Source organism: Saccostrea echinata, unplaced genomic scaffold (genome assembly GCF_033153115.1).
Source record: "Saccostrea echinata isolate AGI-Se365-2 ecotype Australia unplaced genomic scaffold, CSIRO_AGI_Sech_v1 ptg000015l, whole genome shotgun sequence".
Lineage (NCBI taxonomy): Eukaryota > Metazoa > Mollusca > Bivalvia > Ostreida > Ostreidae > Saccostrea > Saccostrea echinata.
This window is the reverse complement of record NW_026889764.1, coordinates 15,705,825-15,725,607: the sequence shown is the minus strand read 5'-3', so window position 1 is coordinate 15,725,607 and position 19,783 is coordinate 15,705,825. Positions and strand designations below refer to the sequence as shown.

Genomic DNA, 19,783 nt, shown 5'->3' with positions numbered 1-19,783 from the left:
ACATAGGGATTCTTTTATGATTGATTGATTGATTGTATATTGTTTTACGTCCCATTCGAGAATTTTTCACTCATATAGAGACGTCACCATATACCGGTGAAGGGCTTCAAATTTTGACCTTTACTCGGCACTCAGGGCCATTGAGCAGTGAGGGATCTTTATCGTGCCAACGCCTGCCGTGACACGGGGCCGCGGTTTTTAAGGTCTCATCCGAAAAACCCGCAACTTTCAATCCAAAGTGCCGAGCGCATGGCGAAGGAACAGTTGCTACCTATTTTTTATCGACTTAGGTCTGTCGCGGCCGAGATTCGAACTCACGACCTCCCGATCACGGAGCGAGCGCGGGATTCTTTTAGGGATCACACCTGTTGTAACAAGACAAGAGCCAACCGAGTGCTAAAACTCTTGATATTTTTCGTCTTCCTCATACAATTTGCAAACAAACAAAAAAAAATACTGATTCATGTCTATGTTTCGAAAGGTTATGATAATGTGATGAGATTTCGAATTAGCGTTAACTCGTCAATTCTGCCTGTTATACACTCGGTTGTGAGGATTTAGGAGCAGAAAGATTTTGGACTTGTATCGGTTATATAGTAGTAATTCTATGAAACGGGACAAAGAAAGCTTTTTTTTAATATTTTTGACGATATGCATTTTTTACAGCACCACTACATCACTTTACAAGGATTTGTTTCATTTGAAAAGCAGAATAGAATTACTTGATTGAGCTCACAAAATGATACTCCCGCTCCAATAGGATTTTTCGTTCGGTCGAAGGTGATTCTTTAAAACTATCATCGATATTCATTCGGTGTTTAAGAAGGACCTGCGTTAACAAAATGGATACCCCCTTTGACAAGAATAATGGTAAAGTCCAAGTTTTGATATAAGAAATCCCAAATATCTTTCTGATCAAGACGTAAAAGTAAAAGTGCACAACACAACGATTTAAAATGAAAATTAAATATGTGAAAATCTAATTTAATCTTATTCAGTTGTATAGGAGGATTCAGAATAAAAGATGAATACTGGGAAACTCCGATTGCGATGGAAACGTAAAATAACAGGCGCTTATTATAAGGCAGTTTGTATTAAAGACTCTATATTAAATAGCAAAAAAAAAAAAGCAAGAGGAATTGCGGATAAGGGATGTCCACCCCGAGTGTGCCGGATATACTGATGGCCAGATACCCCAATTCCGTTAATGTATATGTGTACACCCCCCTCCCCACCACTTTCCAAGAGGAAGTAAAGTAAGTGATGCATGATCTTTATAATATATAGTCCTTCCAATGATATACTAAAATATTTCCTACATTTTTTGTGAATGTGTCAATAACACTTCATATCATTCTTCTCTTTCTATTTCATACAACTTAGCATTGCATTTGCATTGCTTACGATGCAGAAAAGCAATCTTTGATCATGCAAGACACTGTTCAAATAGAAACATGAAATGAAAGTAACATGCTTGACCTTTACGTCTTCTTTAATCGAAAAATAAAACAGAATAATTACATTTGCATGCTTATTTATTGAAATTCAGACTTCGTTTGACGTCTTAAGGAGAAAATTTAAAAGTTTGTCAAAACTTGCATATTTTCTCCGGAAATTGAGTGTTTTCTTTCGAGCGTACATTTAGATTTGAATTTTGTCTTTTTAAAACTTTAAGGTGAATACAATGAAACTTTTTAGCCCTTTTTGATCAAGAGAAGAAGACAATTCAATATTTTTAACAATATTTTGATCGGTAATTAATCGCGGTGCCATTATCATAGGTGGCGCTTGGATTCTATAATTCGTTTCCGGTTACATAAAACTTCAGATCAAGGAGAATAAAAAAACTTAGTGTGAAGATATCCTTAGGTCTAATTTGATCGTAAAACACCGTTTGCATAATTATCTTTAAAATATTTAGGTAAATGTTCGTAATTTGTTATATTATGTAACTACGTGGAATGTATTTTGTTGAAACACGCAATCTTTTAAAAAACAAACAATACAACCAACGCAGTACAGTTAAGGCTACACATGAAGATAATATGGTAATGAGGTCATAATGAGCTTTGACGTCATGACAGTTGCTCCGCCTAGATAGATCCATATAAGGAAATAGAGCTCAAAAAAGCTATTTAATGATGATTGCGAGAATTTGTAATGAATGTCTGTATTTTCAGGTTTAAATAAATAAACATTAGTGATTTTCTCTTATATAGTAACAACACGTCTTCGAAATAATTCTCTTCTTATTGTGTCGTTTGGCTGCATTCGGCTTCAGCCAAGCGCTTGCACTCGGTGACACGGACTGTTGTTTACATCTAAAAACGTGGCGACAGCAGCTGAGATATGCAGTGGATAAATGCAACAATCAGGCAATCTTTAAAGAGAAAAGGGATAAAATGAGAGACCTGGGCCTTGTTTATCTTTTTGATGAGAAGATGATGACGTTATTTCGGGAAATCATGGAAAACTGAGACGATCCGCACTACCTCCCTAGGTCCCTTTCTGTTCACTAAGGTGTGTATGTGCATAGGCATTAACATGTTGACATACTATTCTTTACATCGATGTAAAATAACCTTGAACATGTACAATAAGATGTATTGTTACAGTCCGTCACAAACTGCAATGCAGTGCCTTGTGTGTACCCCCTCACCCACACACACACAGAAACACACACATTATGAAAGTTGCACACTTTTAAACATGCAATGATGTTGTCCTTTGGCATACATGTACAAATATGTAACATAATATAAGCACAGCACGTCATGATATCAAATAGTATAATTTAGATGCAGTCACACTTGAAGTGTATTTGTGAAGTCAAACTGCACAGTGTACAATGTATGTGCACTGTACATACAAGAGTATAAGACCCTATAAATTTTAATTTATACCTCTGGCAATCAAAAATATGTGAATTTTAAGATTTCAGTTTTTACCAGTGCTTTATATTTTAAATTCATCATAGAAATTTTACTATCTGTATCACTAGGCTGTAAATTTGTATGATTTCTACATTAATGAAGATAAAATGTTTGAATTTTCATTTGTCTGACTACATGTACATTAAGTCAGTTATATATGTATATACATGTATTTATGTACTGTTTATATGTATAATTCTTTTCTCATTGTAGCTGTCACAGAACTGGTTAAAACTGGCATTTACATCAGCTAGAACTATCAAAGTAGATGCATCAATTTCTCCACTGGGTATGATCACACTAAAGCATTTCACATTAATTTTATAGTATGCCAGTGTTAAATATTTTTTTTTAATGTTGTATAGGTGAAAGAATTAAATGTTATCTCTAGTATATTGATTTTTTTTTTACTTAAATTAAGTATAGCTACCAATTCTACTTTTGCAAATGTCATATAGGTTTCAATTTTCCAGAAAAGTTTTGTATCAAAAGTTTGTTTCCATTTATTTTATGAATTTCAGAAAATATAGTATAGCATGGTTTGTTTTGTACAATGCAATGTCATTTCATTCTACAATAGTAATCATTATGTTTTTCACTCATTACATATATATTGTGTTGTAGCTACTCCCAAACAATTTGAACAATTCATTCAGGCAGCAAGTGTTTCCACCAATAAAATAAAAAGGTATGCTCCATATAAGCTCTAAACCATACATATTCCTAGCAAGCTTATTGAAATGTTTTGATAATAAAAACAGTAGAGTCATGTACAATTATGCTCTCCATGTTACTCAATGCATTGTTTTGAGTATCACTTTTTTAAAACACCAATGAACCTTCCATAATGGTATTTCATTTTGTTTTCAGAATTGATTTCATCCAGAAGAACTGTTTTTGAACTGTGGACTGTTTGAAATATTTTGCACCTGCTCAGATATCCCTTCACAGCTTGTCTTTGAATTTGAAAGGCTGTTTTTATTAAATAAATTTTCTAGATAACTAATACTTTGAATTTTTAACAGTACAATGGTGTGAAAGTTTGAAGGCTGTTAAGATTTGAGTATCTTAAGTTTACTTGCATGTATTCTGACAGGTGCGTAGCTGCTTATACGCAAATACGCAGATGCGTACACATCGTTTACAAATTTAAAAAAAAATGGGGGGGGGGGAGGGAAGGGAGAGATTTGTGAGAAGAGAAAAAATATCAATACCATCCAGCAAATATTTGTGTTTCAAATTATTTTATCTCATACTGTTTCGATTCAAATTCAAATTCTATATTACCATGTCTTTATAAAAAAAAAATTAAAAAAAAAATTGTAATATTTTATTAAATCATTGCCAAAACCAAATAAAACATTCATTAATTTGTAATTCTTCTACAACACATTTATAATTTATTTTAAGATCTTTGAGAAAATATCAACCGTTGAATGCTGTGATCCACTAGAATATGATTTGAAATATTATTTTTGTTAAAAATTGAAATTATAATTATATTTGTTGCCGAAAGATGATACCAATATATCTTTTTAAAAAAATATTCAGCCTCTACATGTACAATAAATTTGCACGGAAGTATTTAACTTTGTGTTAAAAACAATATTACTATGTCTTGTATTTTCTAAAGAAACTCGAAATGGCATGATTTTGAATGAAATATTTGGTAAAAACCATGAGCTTCCAGGGACTTCGCCCCTGGGCCCTCATCTGGACCCACTGGGGGTCTCAAAGCGGACCCCAGCCGTTCTCTGCGTACATTTCACTTCCATTCTGGTATGCGCCTGTCTGTGTTTTGAGGTACAACAAAATCTAAATTTCAGCATGTATATTGTGTTCACCTGTTATTTAACAGAGTATCTGTTTCTTGATTACAAAATTTTTAATATGATTATCTTGTGTGCGCATTGATTGATAATTACTCAAAAACATGAGACTAAAGCCCCCCCCCCCTTCCCCCTCTACGCCGATATGATTTGTGCTACAATACCCAAATAAGTAAAACCTGATGTAAACACTGTTTAATAATTTATTTTTAACATGCCAGTTAGTATATGGTATCAAAGGAGCCAGAGGCAAACTGGTGGGGGGGGGGGGTAGATCTGTAGAAAGGAAAACAGGTTATTAAATACAGGAGTAAGCACCCCAATCCCTTCCTTCTGTTCTTAAAGCTTTTAACGTAGTCTAGAATCCATAAACAGTTGAAGGTTTGATAACTAAAATAATCACATTAAAAAAAATTTAAAAAAACTACTAAATTCTGTTGGAGATATTTTTTCTGTATGTCTACTGATGAAGAATAAATGTTTTATCATTGATAGGGGTTGTCTATTTTTTTTTTTTTATTACAAATGACTGAATCTTTCAATATTTTTAACCATGGGCATTTTCCAGGTCATTTACATGATGGATGTTGCGGCAAATTTTAGGCGAACGGAGGAAATGCGGTAGGTGTCAAATACGTCTTGTGCAGCGTATAAAAGAACGAAGATATACAAAACAAAGTAAAGTCAAAGATTTTTTTATGCATACCGTTTTGATTTAGTGAAATAAAGCCCAGCGCAGTCCGTAGGTATTATTTGTTTAAAATTTGCGAGGTATACACACTCTACTAAGTATCACAGAGTTATCTCCCATGCTGGGTCAATGATGCGTTTGAAAACTATATTTAGAATGAATGTATTAAGATTTCAATTTTTAATCAAAAAGTGCAAGGGCAAGCCGACAACCCAAGAGGTAGGTTTTTATTTTAAATTCTTTATTTTACTGTATAGTTTTTAAAAAGTGATGCTCATGTCTTTGTAATTCATTAGGCAATTTAAAATTTCCGATTAAATGATGAAAAATACCCTATTTTTGAATACTGGTGTTTGTTTTCAATGAATAACTTAAATATTTCAGAAATCTGACTGAATGAGCATCAGTTTTTCGATAGGCTAGATACCAAGGTACACAATGAAACCTTGTGCAATTCAAATATTGTTTGCCTTGCCCTTGCACTTTTTGGTTAAATTTGACATTTCATATTTTGACCTAAAATCGGAGCTCACGTGACTTTAGAGGGTCACATGATGACAAAAAATACCGATGTGAAAAGCGATGGACAAACTCTTCATAAAGCCATTAAGATATTTCAGATAGAGTTTCATGCTAAAAAATAAGACGGTTGAACTTTAAGTGTCTCGTTTTTGGTGCCTTTTTATAGAAAATGTTGCCTTAACTGTACTGCGAATAAATTCATAATTAATTTGACAATAATAACTTAGATAGCTATAAGTATCCTATCACGTACAAATATTTACTTTTTTATGTAATTCAAATGTTAACTTGAAGAATAATATCGTCAGACAAAACATACTACCACCCTCCTCCCTTTTCACTTTTATTCGCGATTAAAAAAAGTTTGACTCGAGAAAACTCTACGACCGGGCAAAAATGCATGAAAAGGGATGCCTCTTTTATAACATATAACTTTCAGCCGTAGGGTATGCTGGTGCATTAAACTCGAAAAATAAGCGTCTTTTTCTAGGTTTGTCACTATAAGGACCAAGTTTGTCACATTACGGAAACTGTAATGGACAAGCACGATATCCAATGATGATACCGTATTATAATAATGCGACGATCTCACCAGCGACTGCCAAGCTACGGCTACGATCATTAAAATAATGCTACAACTTTTCTGGGCTCTTATGAGCATGCCACAAATGACGACGATTTCTGTAAAAGGTCGCCACGCTGAAGTAACGTTCGTTGTACACCAGCATCAACACATACCAAAAATATTGTTATAAAGAGGAACCAATAAGAAATGAGAAATCAGATGTCACATGCACATATATTTTTAAAAAGCTATTTTTTTTTTTTAAATCTTTCAACAAGCGGACTTACATATATATATATATATATATATATATATATATATATATATATATATATATATATATATATATATATATATATATATATATATATATATATATATATATATATATACATGTAAGTCCGCTATATATATATATTAAAAAATAAAGTAAATAACAATAACAGCGTGCTATTGTATAGAGTATAACAAAGGCGTCTCGAATACAGTGAATCCGGAGGGTTAAGAATTAAAAGTTACAACTGTACTATATAGTCCAACACTGCAATGAGAGAAACAGCAAAATGTATGTTTCAGTGTACATGTATATGCATTTCTTGTCTATATGTTGGACTTGAATGCTCATAGTGATATCCATACATGATCCATTTGTGCTATCCATCTAAACCAGTAATTAAAAGAGTATTGTGTCCTCTGTACGCCCTTGATTAAATCAATATAACTTACAAATGTACAGTATAGTCCAACGCTGCAATGAGAGAACAGTAAAATGTATGTTTCAGTGTGCATGTATATATATTTCTTGTCTATATATTGGACTTCAATGCTCATAGTGATATCCATACATGATCCATCTGTGAAATCCATCTAAACCAGTAAATAAAAGAATGTTGTGTACCTTTATACTGTAAATGATAGCTAGTTTAGAATATACTGCGTTTTTAATTTACTGATTTAGATGGAGACTTTAATTGACAGTATCATGCTGTATATATTAGATTTACTTGGCAAGCGATTGAAGGTAAAATTAAATTTTACAATATGATTATCAATTATAAAGATGTTAAGATGAGTTTTTCCTCCAACCAGAAAATCAAAATTTACAACATGACGCCATGCAACTAGACTCGCCAGTTTGGGAAAACATATAAAGAAACTGGCTGCATGGTACGATCTAAATACATGTATCCCTTCTAAAATAATTAGTCGCTGCATTTTTAAGAGGGGCTTAAAATAAATCAGAAAGAAAAATAAGATTTTACAGTATAATAAAATGTGTTATGGTCAAACTCCCGAATACGTTTTATTACTTATGGTACGACAAGTATACATGTACTATAATAACCGACACACTGTTATTAGATATAAAAAATAATTTTTAAAAAAATAAAATAAAACAAATTTTTTTAAAAAGTTCAACAAATGAAATATGGTGCTTACTTTTAAATGCAATAATTTATCAATGCTGTAAACAACATATTCATATTTAAGGACGATCAGTTCAGCCGAAAACGGTTTATTTGCAAAAATATTAGACTAGCTGAAACTCGCAGTGCCGAATGATTTCATTATTTTTAAAGAATTAACTGCGATTTAAATTTAAACATCTTACTAAATGATTTGCCTTATTGACACCACCCCTTCCTTAATTTCATTAGTATATAAAATAAAAATATTTAAAGATTTAATTTTGAATAAATTTTGTTTTTAATTCAATTTCATCCTTTTTGGGTCCCCAAGTTTTCGACACATAATCACAACGCGTAGAGAACATTTCAACCAGTACAAGTAATGGATTTTTTAAAGTTTGAATTGATATCGATAGTAAAAACATTTTTTTTTTAATGAAATCGGTTCAGTTGGAAATTCTCTTGAAGATAACTAAAATAGCAAAATGTAAAGTTAAAGTGTTTTGGTTAACTTAAGTGTTTGAATCAAAATTCTAAATTACTATAAAAGCTTGCAGCATTCTGAATGTTAAAATTTAGAGATATATATTTCAACTTTAGACGATCATGATCGATACTGAATTTTAGATTGTTAAGCAAACGTTTTTCCTTCAATAGATAGATTACTGATTCAAAACATTAAAATACATAAAATTTAGGATAAAATGAATTTGAAATCTTGGTTTATGAATTAAAATATTTTAAATTTCCAAATAAATCTGAATTTTATTACAAAAAATTATTTGAAATATTAGAAGGACAATTAACTTCAACACAAGAAAGATAACTTTCAATGACACCCTGTATGTTAACCTTCCAATCAGGTGATAACAAGGTACGCCATTTCTCATTTTATGGATTCCTATTTTGATACCTGTAAATAGAAACTGAAATTTCCCGTTATAAGGTACTGTTACACATTTGGAATAACTTAATTAAACTAATAATTTTTACAATGCATAACAGGCATATGAAATAATTTAGACAGGTAATTTGATTATATGCAGGTTGGTGGGGAGTGTCTTCGCTAACATTCCTAGATCGAAATTAAACTTTTAAACAAAAAATCGGTATATCAGCAATGAAATATGTGATGTTACAAATTTAATAAACCATGTACACCAAGACATTTCGGTTTGTGAGAAGAGTGGATATAAATAGGCCTACTGAGTAGATGTTTTATGTACTTTCGTTTTCACCGATTATTCTTCATAAATACAAAATGATATAGCATTCAAATTTTAGATTTTGACATGGATCCCAGCAACAGTGCCCAGGATGTCATCCGATGTGACCTTTGTGAGGACGCTATAGTGCAGATGTACTGTGATTTCTGTCATGTCAATCTATGTTTTTCTTGTATAGGAAAACATATTTCTGATGACTATGACAAACATAAAGTGGTCCCATTCCATCAAAGAAAATCAACCTTGATTTATCCACAGTGCACAATACATGAAACAAAAAGATGTAAATTTCATTGTAAAGAATGCAACACCTCTGTTTGTTCTTTGTGTACTATATCTGATACACATAAGGGGCATACCGTTTCACCTCTTTTGGATATCTATAATTCAAAGAGAGAAGTCATTGGAAAAGATACTGAAGAATTAGAAAACATAATTTCTCCAGCTTATGAAGAAATAGCAATTGAAATAGAAGCTCAGATTGCTAACCTTGATGGAGAATATGAAAAGCTTTCAACAGCAGTTACAAAACATGGAGAAGAATGGCACAAGGAAATTGACAACACTGTAAACAAAATGAAAACAGAAATTGAAGAGATAAAAATCAAACATGTGAGCATTCTGACAAAACATTTCGATGAAATTAAACAGATACAGTATCTTATTGAACAAACACTACTTAAATTAAATAGAATAGATGAATCAAATGAAGTTTCTATGACTATGGAATACAGTTCTAAAATCGAAGAGTTAAGCAAACACCCTCTTAACGTTAAAGTATCTTTGCCAAGGTTCAGTCCAAAGTCAAAAGATATAGACAAGTTTCATAAGTTGTTTGGATCTTTAACACCATTATCCATCAAAACAGAAGAAAATGGCTGCAGACTGAATAAACCAGAGACGCCAACCAGAAAGCTGCTGGAAGAACCAGAACTTGTCACTACTATAAATACTGGGTTTGAAAAACTCCGCAATGTTGTGTGTCTAAGTGAAGAAGAAATCTGGACCAGTGCAGAGGTCAGTGATATGAAATGCTTCAACATGCAAGGCTCACTTATCAATGAAATCAAAACAAAATCAGGGGAATGGCCGAGTGGTATTGCAGTGACTTGTAATGGGGATCTAGTGTACTCTGACTCTGAAATATGTTCTGTGAATAAAGTAAATAATGGACTGATAGAGGAAGTAATCAGGCTACAGGACTGGGTACCTTCGCAGATTTGTGTCACCTCCTCTGGTGATCTCCTGGTTACCATGTATGATGATGATGAAACACAATCCAAAGTTGTCCGTTACTCAGGCTCCTCAGAAAAACAAACAATCCAGTTTGATGATGAGGGTACACCCTTATATTCAGGAACTAGCTACACTAAACACATCAGTGAGAACAGAAACCTGGATGTCTGCGTTGCTGACTTTGAAAGTTGTGCTGTAGTAGTGGTCAACAAGACTGGACGGTTCAAATTTAGATATACTGGCCAACCTTCTTCCAAAAAGAACAAAAGAACCACTAAGGATATATCATTTCAACCTTTTGGGATAGCAACAGACAGCCAGAGTCAGATCCTGACAGCTGACTTCCATAACAACTGTATCCACATCCTAGACCAGGATGGACAGTTCCTCCGTTATATAGATAATTGTGATCTGAGGAATCCATGTGGATTATATGTGGACAAAAATGACAATATATTTGTTACAGGGTTTGATAGTGGGAATGTTAGGAAAATCAAATATCTGAAATAAACAAGTAGACAGGTAAAAAATTGTTTAAGATATGATTAAGCAGTTGTTCTTCAATAAACATTTAATCATTGTGAGATTGATTCAGTTTCAATCGCAATATGTGTATTAGAGACTGATGGTTATTTATTTTTATGCCCTTGCCTTGAAATAGTCGGTGCATATAGTTTGTGCCCCTTTTCGTCCGTCATTCATTCTGTAATTTCTTTATAGTTTTCCAGAATTTTTTATACCCGCACTTTCTGAAGAAAGTTCGGGTATATTGTTGTTATCCTGGTCCTGGTGTCCGTCTACCACACTTTCTTCTTCCTCAAACTCCTCTTGTATCTTTAGAAGCAACCAGTTGATCTTTTGGATTATGATAAGGAGTGTCCTGTAGATTTGCAATAAGTTTTTGGAATTTTCAATTTTACACTAGGGGCAAAATAAGGGTTAAAAATATCGGTTTTTTTTTTCAACAAATATCTGGTTCCCTTAACTGTTACATTTTACCAAGTAGCCAAATCATCTTTTGGAAGATGATTTCTTGTGTCCTGTAGATGTGCAATAAGGTTTCGGAATTTTCATTTTCACTCTAGGGGTCAAATGGGGGTCGAAAATGGCGCTTTTCTACATAAACCTGGTTCCCAGAACTCCACTCACAATCAATGCAGTATACAAATCATCTTTTGAGAGATTATTGCTGATATCCTATAGATGTGCGATAAGGTTTCGGATTTTTTATTTTCATCCTGGGGGTCAAATTACGTTTTTTCCCTACAAAATAACTTGGTTCCCAGAACTCCTCTTAAAATTTACGAAATAGCCAATTTATCTATTGAAAGATGATTGCTTGTGTCCTTTAGATATGCAATAAGGTTTTGGAATTTTTATTTTCACCTTGGGGGTAAAATGGGACCAAAAATGATTTTTTTTTTTTTAGCTCTATTGGTCAGAGACCAGAAGAGCTTATGCGATAGTAAGGTCTTAGTCCGTCTGTCTGTAAACATTTTTTTTAAAACGCTACTCCTCCTACAGTTTTGATCTGATTTCAATAGAAATATGCACAAAAGTAGACTTCACTAAGATACATAATTTAGTGCATCGGTTTTTGATTTTGATAAACGGTGTTGTCATGATGGTTACTAAAAATAGAAATATCTGTAAAATTCCTTTAAAACGCTACCTCTCCTACAGTTTTGGTCTGATTTCAAAATAACTTGGCACACAAGTAGACTACACTAAGGTACATAATTTAGTGCATCGGTTTTTTATTTCGATGAAAGGTGTTGCCATGGTTACTAAAAATAGAAATTTCTTCGAAATTCCTTTAAAATGCCACTCATGCTACAGTTCTGGTCTGATTTTAATATATTTTGGCATACAAGTAGACAACACTAAGATACATAATTTTTTGCATCGGTTTTTGATTTCGATGAAGTGTTGCTATGGTTACTAAAAATAGAAATATTTGTGAAATTCCTTGAAAATGCAATTCCTCCTACAGTTCTAGTCTGATTTTAATATAATTTAACACACACGTAGACTTCACTAAGATACATCATTTGATGAATTGGTTTTCGATTTTGATAAATGTTTTTGCAATGGTTACTAAAAAAAAATAGAAATTTCTGTAAAATTCCTTTAAAACATTACTCCTGCTACAGGTTTGGTCTGATTTCAATCTAATTTGACTCACAATTTGACTACACTAAGATACATAATAGGATGTATCGTTTTTTTTATTTCAGTGAATGATGTTGCCATGGTTACTTAGAATAGAATTTTCTGTGAAATACTTTCAAAATTCTACTCCTCCTATCGTTTTTGTTTGATTTTAATATATCTTGGCACACAAGTAGACTACATTAAGATACATAATTCTATTTATTGCTGCATGTTGCAAAGTTTCAAATCAAAGTGCTACTTTTCCTTTGTTATAAGTACAGACCAGTAGAGCTACAGTCTCATCAGAGACTTCTGGTCTACAAAAAAACCCCAGTGCTCTGAACTCTTATTACATTTTAAGCAGAAGCCAAATTATCTTTTGGAAGTTTGGAAGATGAATGGTGGTGTGCTTTAGAAGTGCAATAAGGTTTTGGAATTTTTATTTTACCCTAAGGGTCAAATAGGGGTCGAAAAGAGTTTTTTTCTCCCAACAATAATATCCCTGGTTCCCAGAACTCCTCTTACATTTTAATCTTTAGCCAAATTATCTCTTGAAAGATGATTGCTAATGTCCTGTAGATATGCAATAGAGTTTCAAAATTTTCATTTTCACCCCGGGTGTCAAATGGGGTCGAAAAATGATGTTTTTCTACAAGAAGAGGCCCATGGGACACAATGCTTGCATGAGTCACTTCAGCCCTACTGTTCTGCATCGGACTTTTTTGTCAACATACATAAAGAAAGCTTCCACGTAAGTTTCAGCTTTTCTGGCCAAGTGGTTCTTAAGAAGATTTTTAAAGATTTTTTCTATATATTTCAATGTAAAACTTTCATTCCCTATTGTGGCCCAACCCTTCCCCCTAGGGCTATGATCTTAGAATCTACACCACCTTATGAAGCTTCAACTTAGGTTTCAGCTTTTCTGGACAATGGCTCTTGAGAAAAAGAATTTTAAAGTTTTTTTTTCTATATATTTCAATGTAAAAACTTTGATCCCCTATTGTAGCCCCACCCTATCCCGGGGGACACTACCTGAACAATTTAGAATCTACACTACCTTAGAAAGCTTCCACTTAAGTTTCAGCTTTTCTGGCCCAATGGTACTTGAGAAGGAACTTTTTTTAAAATTCCTATATATTACAATGTAAAATTTTGATCCCCTATTGTGGCCCACTCTACCCTGGGAGAGGGGGGTGACTTGAATCCATCAACCAATTACCACAAGAACCATCCACATAAGTTTCAGTTTTTCTGGCCCGGTGGTTCTTGAGGAGAAGAATTTTAAATGACCCCACCCTATTTTTTCTTTTCTTGATTATTTCCCCTTTGAAGGGGTTTGATCCTTTATTTTAACAATTTAGAATCCTCTTTACCCATGGATGATTTGTACCAACTTTGGTTAAAATTGAAAAAAGATCACGAAAACAGCTCGTGTTAAACATTGTTTTACATGAGAAATGTTTTATATTAGAAGTAGAACTCCGTGTATTTCTAAAATTAAATAATTCATCGCACAACTAGTGTGTTTCTTGCTATTTTAACTAAGATAATGATAATTCAATCATGACTTGTTCAATATCGTACAAACCCATGTATGATAATTACATGTATGTTCCATCCATCTAAACCAGTGATAAAAAGAATATGGTGTCCTTTGTCCGCCCTTGATTAAATCAATCTAACGTACAAATGTACAATATAGTCTAACACTACAATGAGAGAACAGCAATATGTACGTTTCAGTGTGCATGTATATACATCTCTTGTCTATATGTTGGACTTGAATGCTCATATCATATCCATACATGATCCATATGTGCTATTCATCTAAACCAGCGATTAAAAGAATATTGTGTATACCTTTAAACCGTAAAGATATCTCAGCTAGTTTAGAATACTGCGTTTTTAAATTATTGATTTAAATGGAGGCTATAATTGACAGTATCATGTTGTGAATTTTTATTTACTTGACAAGCGATTGAAGGTAGAGTCAAAGTTTACAATATGAATATTAGTTATCAAGGTGTTATGATGAGTTTTTCCTCCAACCAGAAAATTCAAAATTTACAGCATGACGCCACGCAACAAGGCTGGCCAGTTTAGAAAAACATATAAAAAAGCTGACTGCATGGAAACCATTAGCAAAGATAATTTGACTATCCTTTCTAAAATAATTGGTCGCTGTATTTTTGGAAGGGGGTTGAAATATCTCAGAAAGAAAAATTATATTTTACAGCATAATAAAATGTTTTATTGTTTTATGGTCAAACTCCCGATTACGTTTTGTTACTTAGGGCACCACAAAAATACAATAATAACCGACGCACACTGTTATTAGATACAAATAAATAAGTGCATGTAAAAAAAAAAATAAACAAACAAATAAAGAAAAGAAAATTAAAAATATGTTTAAAAAATGAAATGTGGTGCCAACTTTTAAATGCGATAATAAATCAATGCCATAAAGAATAGTATACATATTTTAGGACGATCAGTTCAGCCGAAAAGGGTTCATTCGCAAAAAATATTAGACTAGCTTAGACTCGCAATGCCGAATGATTTCATTTTTTTTAGGATTAACATCTTACTAAAACATTTGCCTTATTGTCACCACCCAACTTTTAATTTCATTAGTATATAAAATAAAAATATTTAATGATTTAATTTTGAATAAATTTTGTTTCAAATCCAATTGCATGCTTTTTGGGTCCCCAAGTTTTCGACACATGATCACAATGTGAATATCTTTAGTGTTTGAAAATAAAATCGGCTCAGTTGGAAATTCTTTTGAAGTAAATTTCGAAAATGGCAAAATGTTAAGTTAATGTTTTTTGATTAATTTAGTGTTTCTAAAATTCTAAAAGTCTGCTGCTTCTGAAAGTTGAAATTTAGAGTTATATTTTTAAACTTTTAAAAGACGGACATGATATTGAATTTTAGATCTTTAAGCAAAAAGTTTCCCTTCAAAAGATAGATTAATAATTCAAAAATAAGAAATACATAAAATTTAGGATATTAAACCTGTTTAAATGAATTTTAAATTTAGACTTTTGAACTAAAATATTTTATATTTCAGAATTGGAAATAAAATTAAATTTTTATTTTAAAAAAAATATTTGAAATAAAATATATAAAACAACACAAGAAAGATAACTTTCAAAGACACCCTGTACCTTCCAATCATTTCTCATTTTGTTGATTCTTATTTTGATACACGTTTATAGAGACTGAAATTGTCCGTTATAAGGTACTGTTACATATATGAAATCGCTTAATTTAACTTTTTACAATGGATAACAGGTATATGAAATAATTTAGACAGATAATTTGATTAGATACAGGGTGTTGGGGTGGGGTGGGGTGGGGGTCTTCCCTAACATTCCTAAATCGATAACTTTAAAACGAAAAATAGGCATATCAACACAAGAGGCCCATGGGCCACATCGCTCACCTGAGTAACTTTGGCCATGCTGTTCATTACCAGACTCCCCCCCCCCCTTGTAATACCTATTGTGGCCCCGCCCTCCCCCCGGGGGCGATGATTTGAACAATTTAGAATCTACACTACCCCAGGATGCTTCCACATAAGTTTCGGCTTTTCTGGCTCAGTGGTTCTTGAGAAGAAGATTTTTAAAGATTTTTCCTATATATTTCAATGCAAAACTTGGATTCCCTATTGTGGCCCTACCCTACACCCGCGGGTCATGATTTGAACAATTTAGAATCTACACTACCCCAGGATGCTTCCACATAAGTTTCAGCTTTTCTGGCTCAGTGGTTCTTGAGAAGAAGATTTTAAAAGATTTTTCCTATATATTTCAATGTAAAACTTGGATTCCCTATTGTGGCCCCGCCCTACCCCCGGGGCTCATGATTTGAACAATTTAGAATCTACACTATACCAGGTTGCTTCCACATAAGTTTCAGCTTTTCTGGCCCAGTGGTTCTTGAGAAGAAGATTTTTAAAGATTTTTCCTATATATTTCAATGTAAAACTTGGATTCCCTATTGTGGCCCCGCCCTACTCCTGGGGGTCATGATTTTAACAATTTACAATCTACACTATCCCTGGATGCTTCCACATAAGTTTCAGCTTTTCTGGCCCTGTGGTTCTTGAGAAGAAGATTTTTTAATAACCCCACCCTATTTTTGTCTTTTCTTGATTATCTCCCTTTGTAGGGGACTTGGCCCTTTCTTTTAACAATTTAAACTCCCCTTTACCCAAGGATACTTTGTACCAAGTTTGGTTAAAATTGGCCCAGTGGTTCTTGAGAAGAAGTTGAAAATGTGAAAAGTTTACAGACGGACGGACGGACGGACAGACGGACGGACGACAGGTGATCAGAAAAGCTCACTTGAGCTTTCAGCTCAGGTGAGCTAATAAAAATTGTGATGCTACAAATTTAATAAACCATGTAAACCAGGACATAATAATGATATAAATAGGCCTACTGAATAGATGTTTTATGTACTTTCGCTTTCACCGATTATTTGGAAAAACTCCTACATAAACAAATACATGGACGCAGACATTTTGGACACCCAAAGTTGTGCGGAGAAGAAAATGCTACCTGGCACGTGATTGGTCATTAAGAGAAAAGACTTGTTATGTATTTGACAAGTGAAATAAAGGTGATAAAAATGTCATATCAAGACATAGGCTCCTTTGAGATATATAGGAGTTACAGGTAAAAGTTTGAAGGGAGGGATGCACTTTGGTTAGAGATTTTCATTTGGTGCTGAACGCACCTAGTTGTAAACAAATGGAATTTGAAAGTAAAAGTGCCGCGGCACGGTATATTTTTTCTGGCATGTTTTGTTTTACGAGATCTCGAACTTTCACGGCAAGAAAGTCATTTGCCCAAAATTCAATATATGTATCAGTGGCAAGGGCTCAACTTTGTATGGAAGTCTATGGGAAAACATTTGGTGGTGTTTGTCCATTTATGAATAACGTTCTTCATAAATAGGCCTACATAATGATATATCTTTCAAATTATAGATTTTGACATGGATCTCAGCAACAGTGCCCAAAATGTCATCCGATATGACCTTTGTGAGGAAGCTATAGAGCAGATGTACTGTGATTTCGGTCATGTCAATCTGTGCATTCCCCTTGTATAGGAAAACATATTTCTGATGACTATGACAAACATAAAGTGGTCCCATTCCAACAAAGAAAATATACTTCGATTTATCTACAGTGCCCAATATATGATACAAAAAGATGTAAATTTCATTGTAAAGAATGCAACACCCCTGTGTGTTCTTTGTGTACTATATCTGATACACATAAGGGGCATATCATACACTGTATATCATTTCAACTCTATTGGATATCTATAATTCAAAGAGAGAAGCACGTCATTATGAAGAAATAGCAACTGAAATAGAAGATCAGAATTTTAACCTGGATGGAGAATATGAAAAACTTAAAACAGCAGTTACAAAAAAAAAATGGAGAAGAATGGCACAAGGAAATTGACAAAACTGTAAACAAAATGAAAACAGAAATTGAAGAGATAAAAATCAAACATGTGAGCATTCTGGAAAAAAAAATTTGATGAAATAAAACAGATACAATATCTTATTGAACAAACACTAATGAAACTAAATAGAATAGACGAATCAAATGAAGTGTCTATGACAATGGAATACAGTTCTAAAATCAAAGAATTAAGCGAACGAACTTCCTAAACGGTATCATTGCCAATATATTATCCTAAGCCAAAAGATACGGAACATCTTTATAAGTTGTTTGGATCTTTAACGCCATTATCCATCAAATCAGAAGAAAATGGCTACACACTGAAGAAACCAGAGACACCAACCAGAGAACTGCTAAAAGAAGCAGAACTTTTCAATACTATAAATACTGGGTATGAAAACCTTCGCAGTGTTACTTGAAATCTGGACCAGTGCAGAAGTCAGTGGTATGAAATGCTTTAACATCCAAGGCTCACTTATCAAAAAATCAAACAAAATCAGGGGCATGGCCAGGTGATGTAGCAGTGACAAGTGATGGGGATCTAGTGTACTCCGATAGGAAAACAAAGACTGTGAATCAGGTCCAGAAAGGACAGACAAAGGAGGTGATCAGATTACAGGACTCGAGATCTATACAACTTTGTGTCACATCTTCTGGTGATATTCTGGTTACCATGCACAGTGATGATAAAACACAAACCAATGTTGTCCGTTACTCAGGCTCCACAGGGAAACAAACAATCCAGTTTGATGATGAAGGTAAATCTCTGAATTCAGAAAATGACTACATTAAATACATCACTGAGAACAGAAACCTTGACATTTGTGTGGCTGACTTTAAAGCAGGTGCTGTAGTGGTAGTCAATCAAGCTGGAAAACTCCGATTTAGACACACTGGTCATCCTTCTGCTACAAAGATTAAACCATTCAAGCTCCGTGGCATCACAACAGACAGCCAGAGTCAGATCCTGACAGCAGATTGTCATAACAACTGTATCCACATCCTAGACCAGGATGGACAGTTTCTCTGTTACTTAGATAACTGTGACCTGAAGGATCCATATGGTTTATGTGTGGACAAAAAAGACAACTTGTTTGTTCCTGGGTACATAGGAAATATTAAGAAGATTAAATATTTACTGTAATTTTAAACCTCATGAAAAAAAATATATATAAGAAATGAAACAGTTTTGGTATGTTTGTTGGTCTGTCTGTTCATAAAATATCATTGGCCGTATAATATAATGCAATATTTGTATAGTTTTACATATCAATATTAATGTCAGAGTGTATGCATTAAACCGTCTTAGTTACATACATAAACATTATGAAAGTCAAAACTTAAGTTGGATATTGTACCTTCCGGGAACATTGTTGTTCATCAACTCGCGTATCTTCTTCATTCATTTTTCATAGTTGGTATTAAGAATTGCAGAAAGAATTATCGACTTATCGTTAAATTGAAATGTGTAGGTTATCGATACATAATTAAAGTAATTAGAACATTTATGTGCTTAAAAAGAACTCTAGAAATATTACAGCTTTTTGTATATTTTAATAATTTAAATTTCTTATAAGAATTACCTATCAAAAATGTTTACCAAGCCAACATATTCGTAGAACTACATTGAGAAATGGATATGTTGAATCTTGTACCCACTGTCCAATGTTGTGAATGTACATTATATCAAGTTCAACTTTTGAACAAAAAAAAAATTATTAGGATGCTTT

The 19,783-nt window shown here is 33.2% G+C and overlaps 1 long non-coding RNA gene and 1 pseudogene across 1 annotated transcript; both read left to right on the top strand.

Moving 5' to 3' along the window:
* Positions 1–3,155: 3,155 nt before the first annotated feature.
* Positions 3,156–3,884, top strand: LOC133187920 (uncharacterized). The gene is made up of 3 exons (XR_009721277.1): positions 3,156–3,222; positions 3,558–3,621; positions 3,804–3,884. It is a non-coding gene; the product is annotated as an uncharacterized LOC133187920 (long non-coding RNA).
* A 5,353-nt stretch (positions 3,885–9,237) lies between these two features.
* Positions 9,238–19,197, top strand: LOC133187668 (tripartite motif-containing protein 2-like; annotated as a pseudogene).
* The last annotated feature ends 586 nt before the right edge of the window (positions 19,198–19,783 follow it).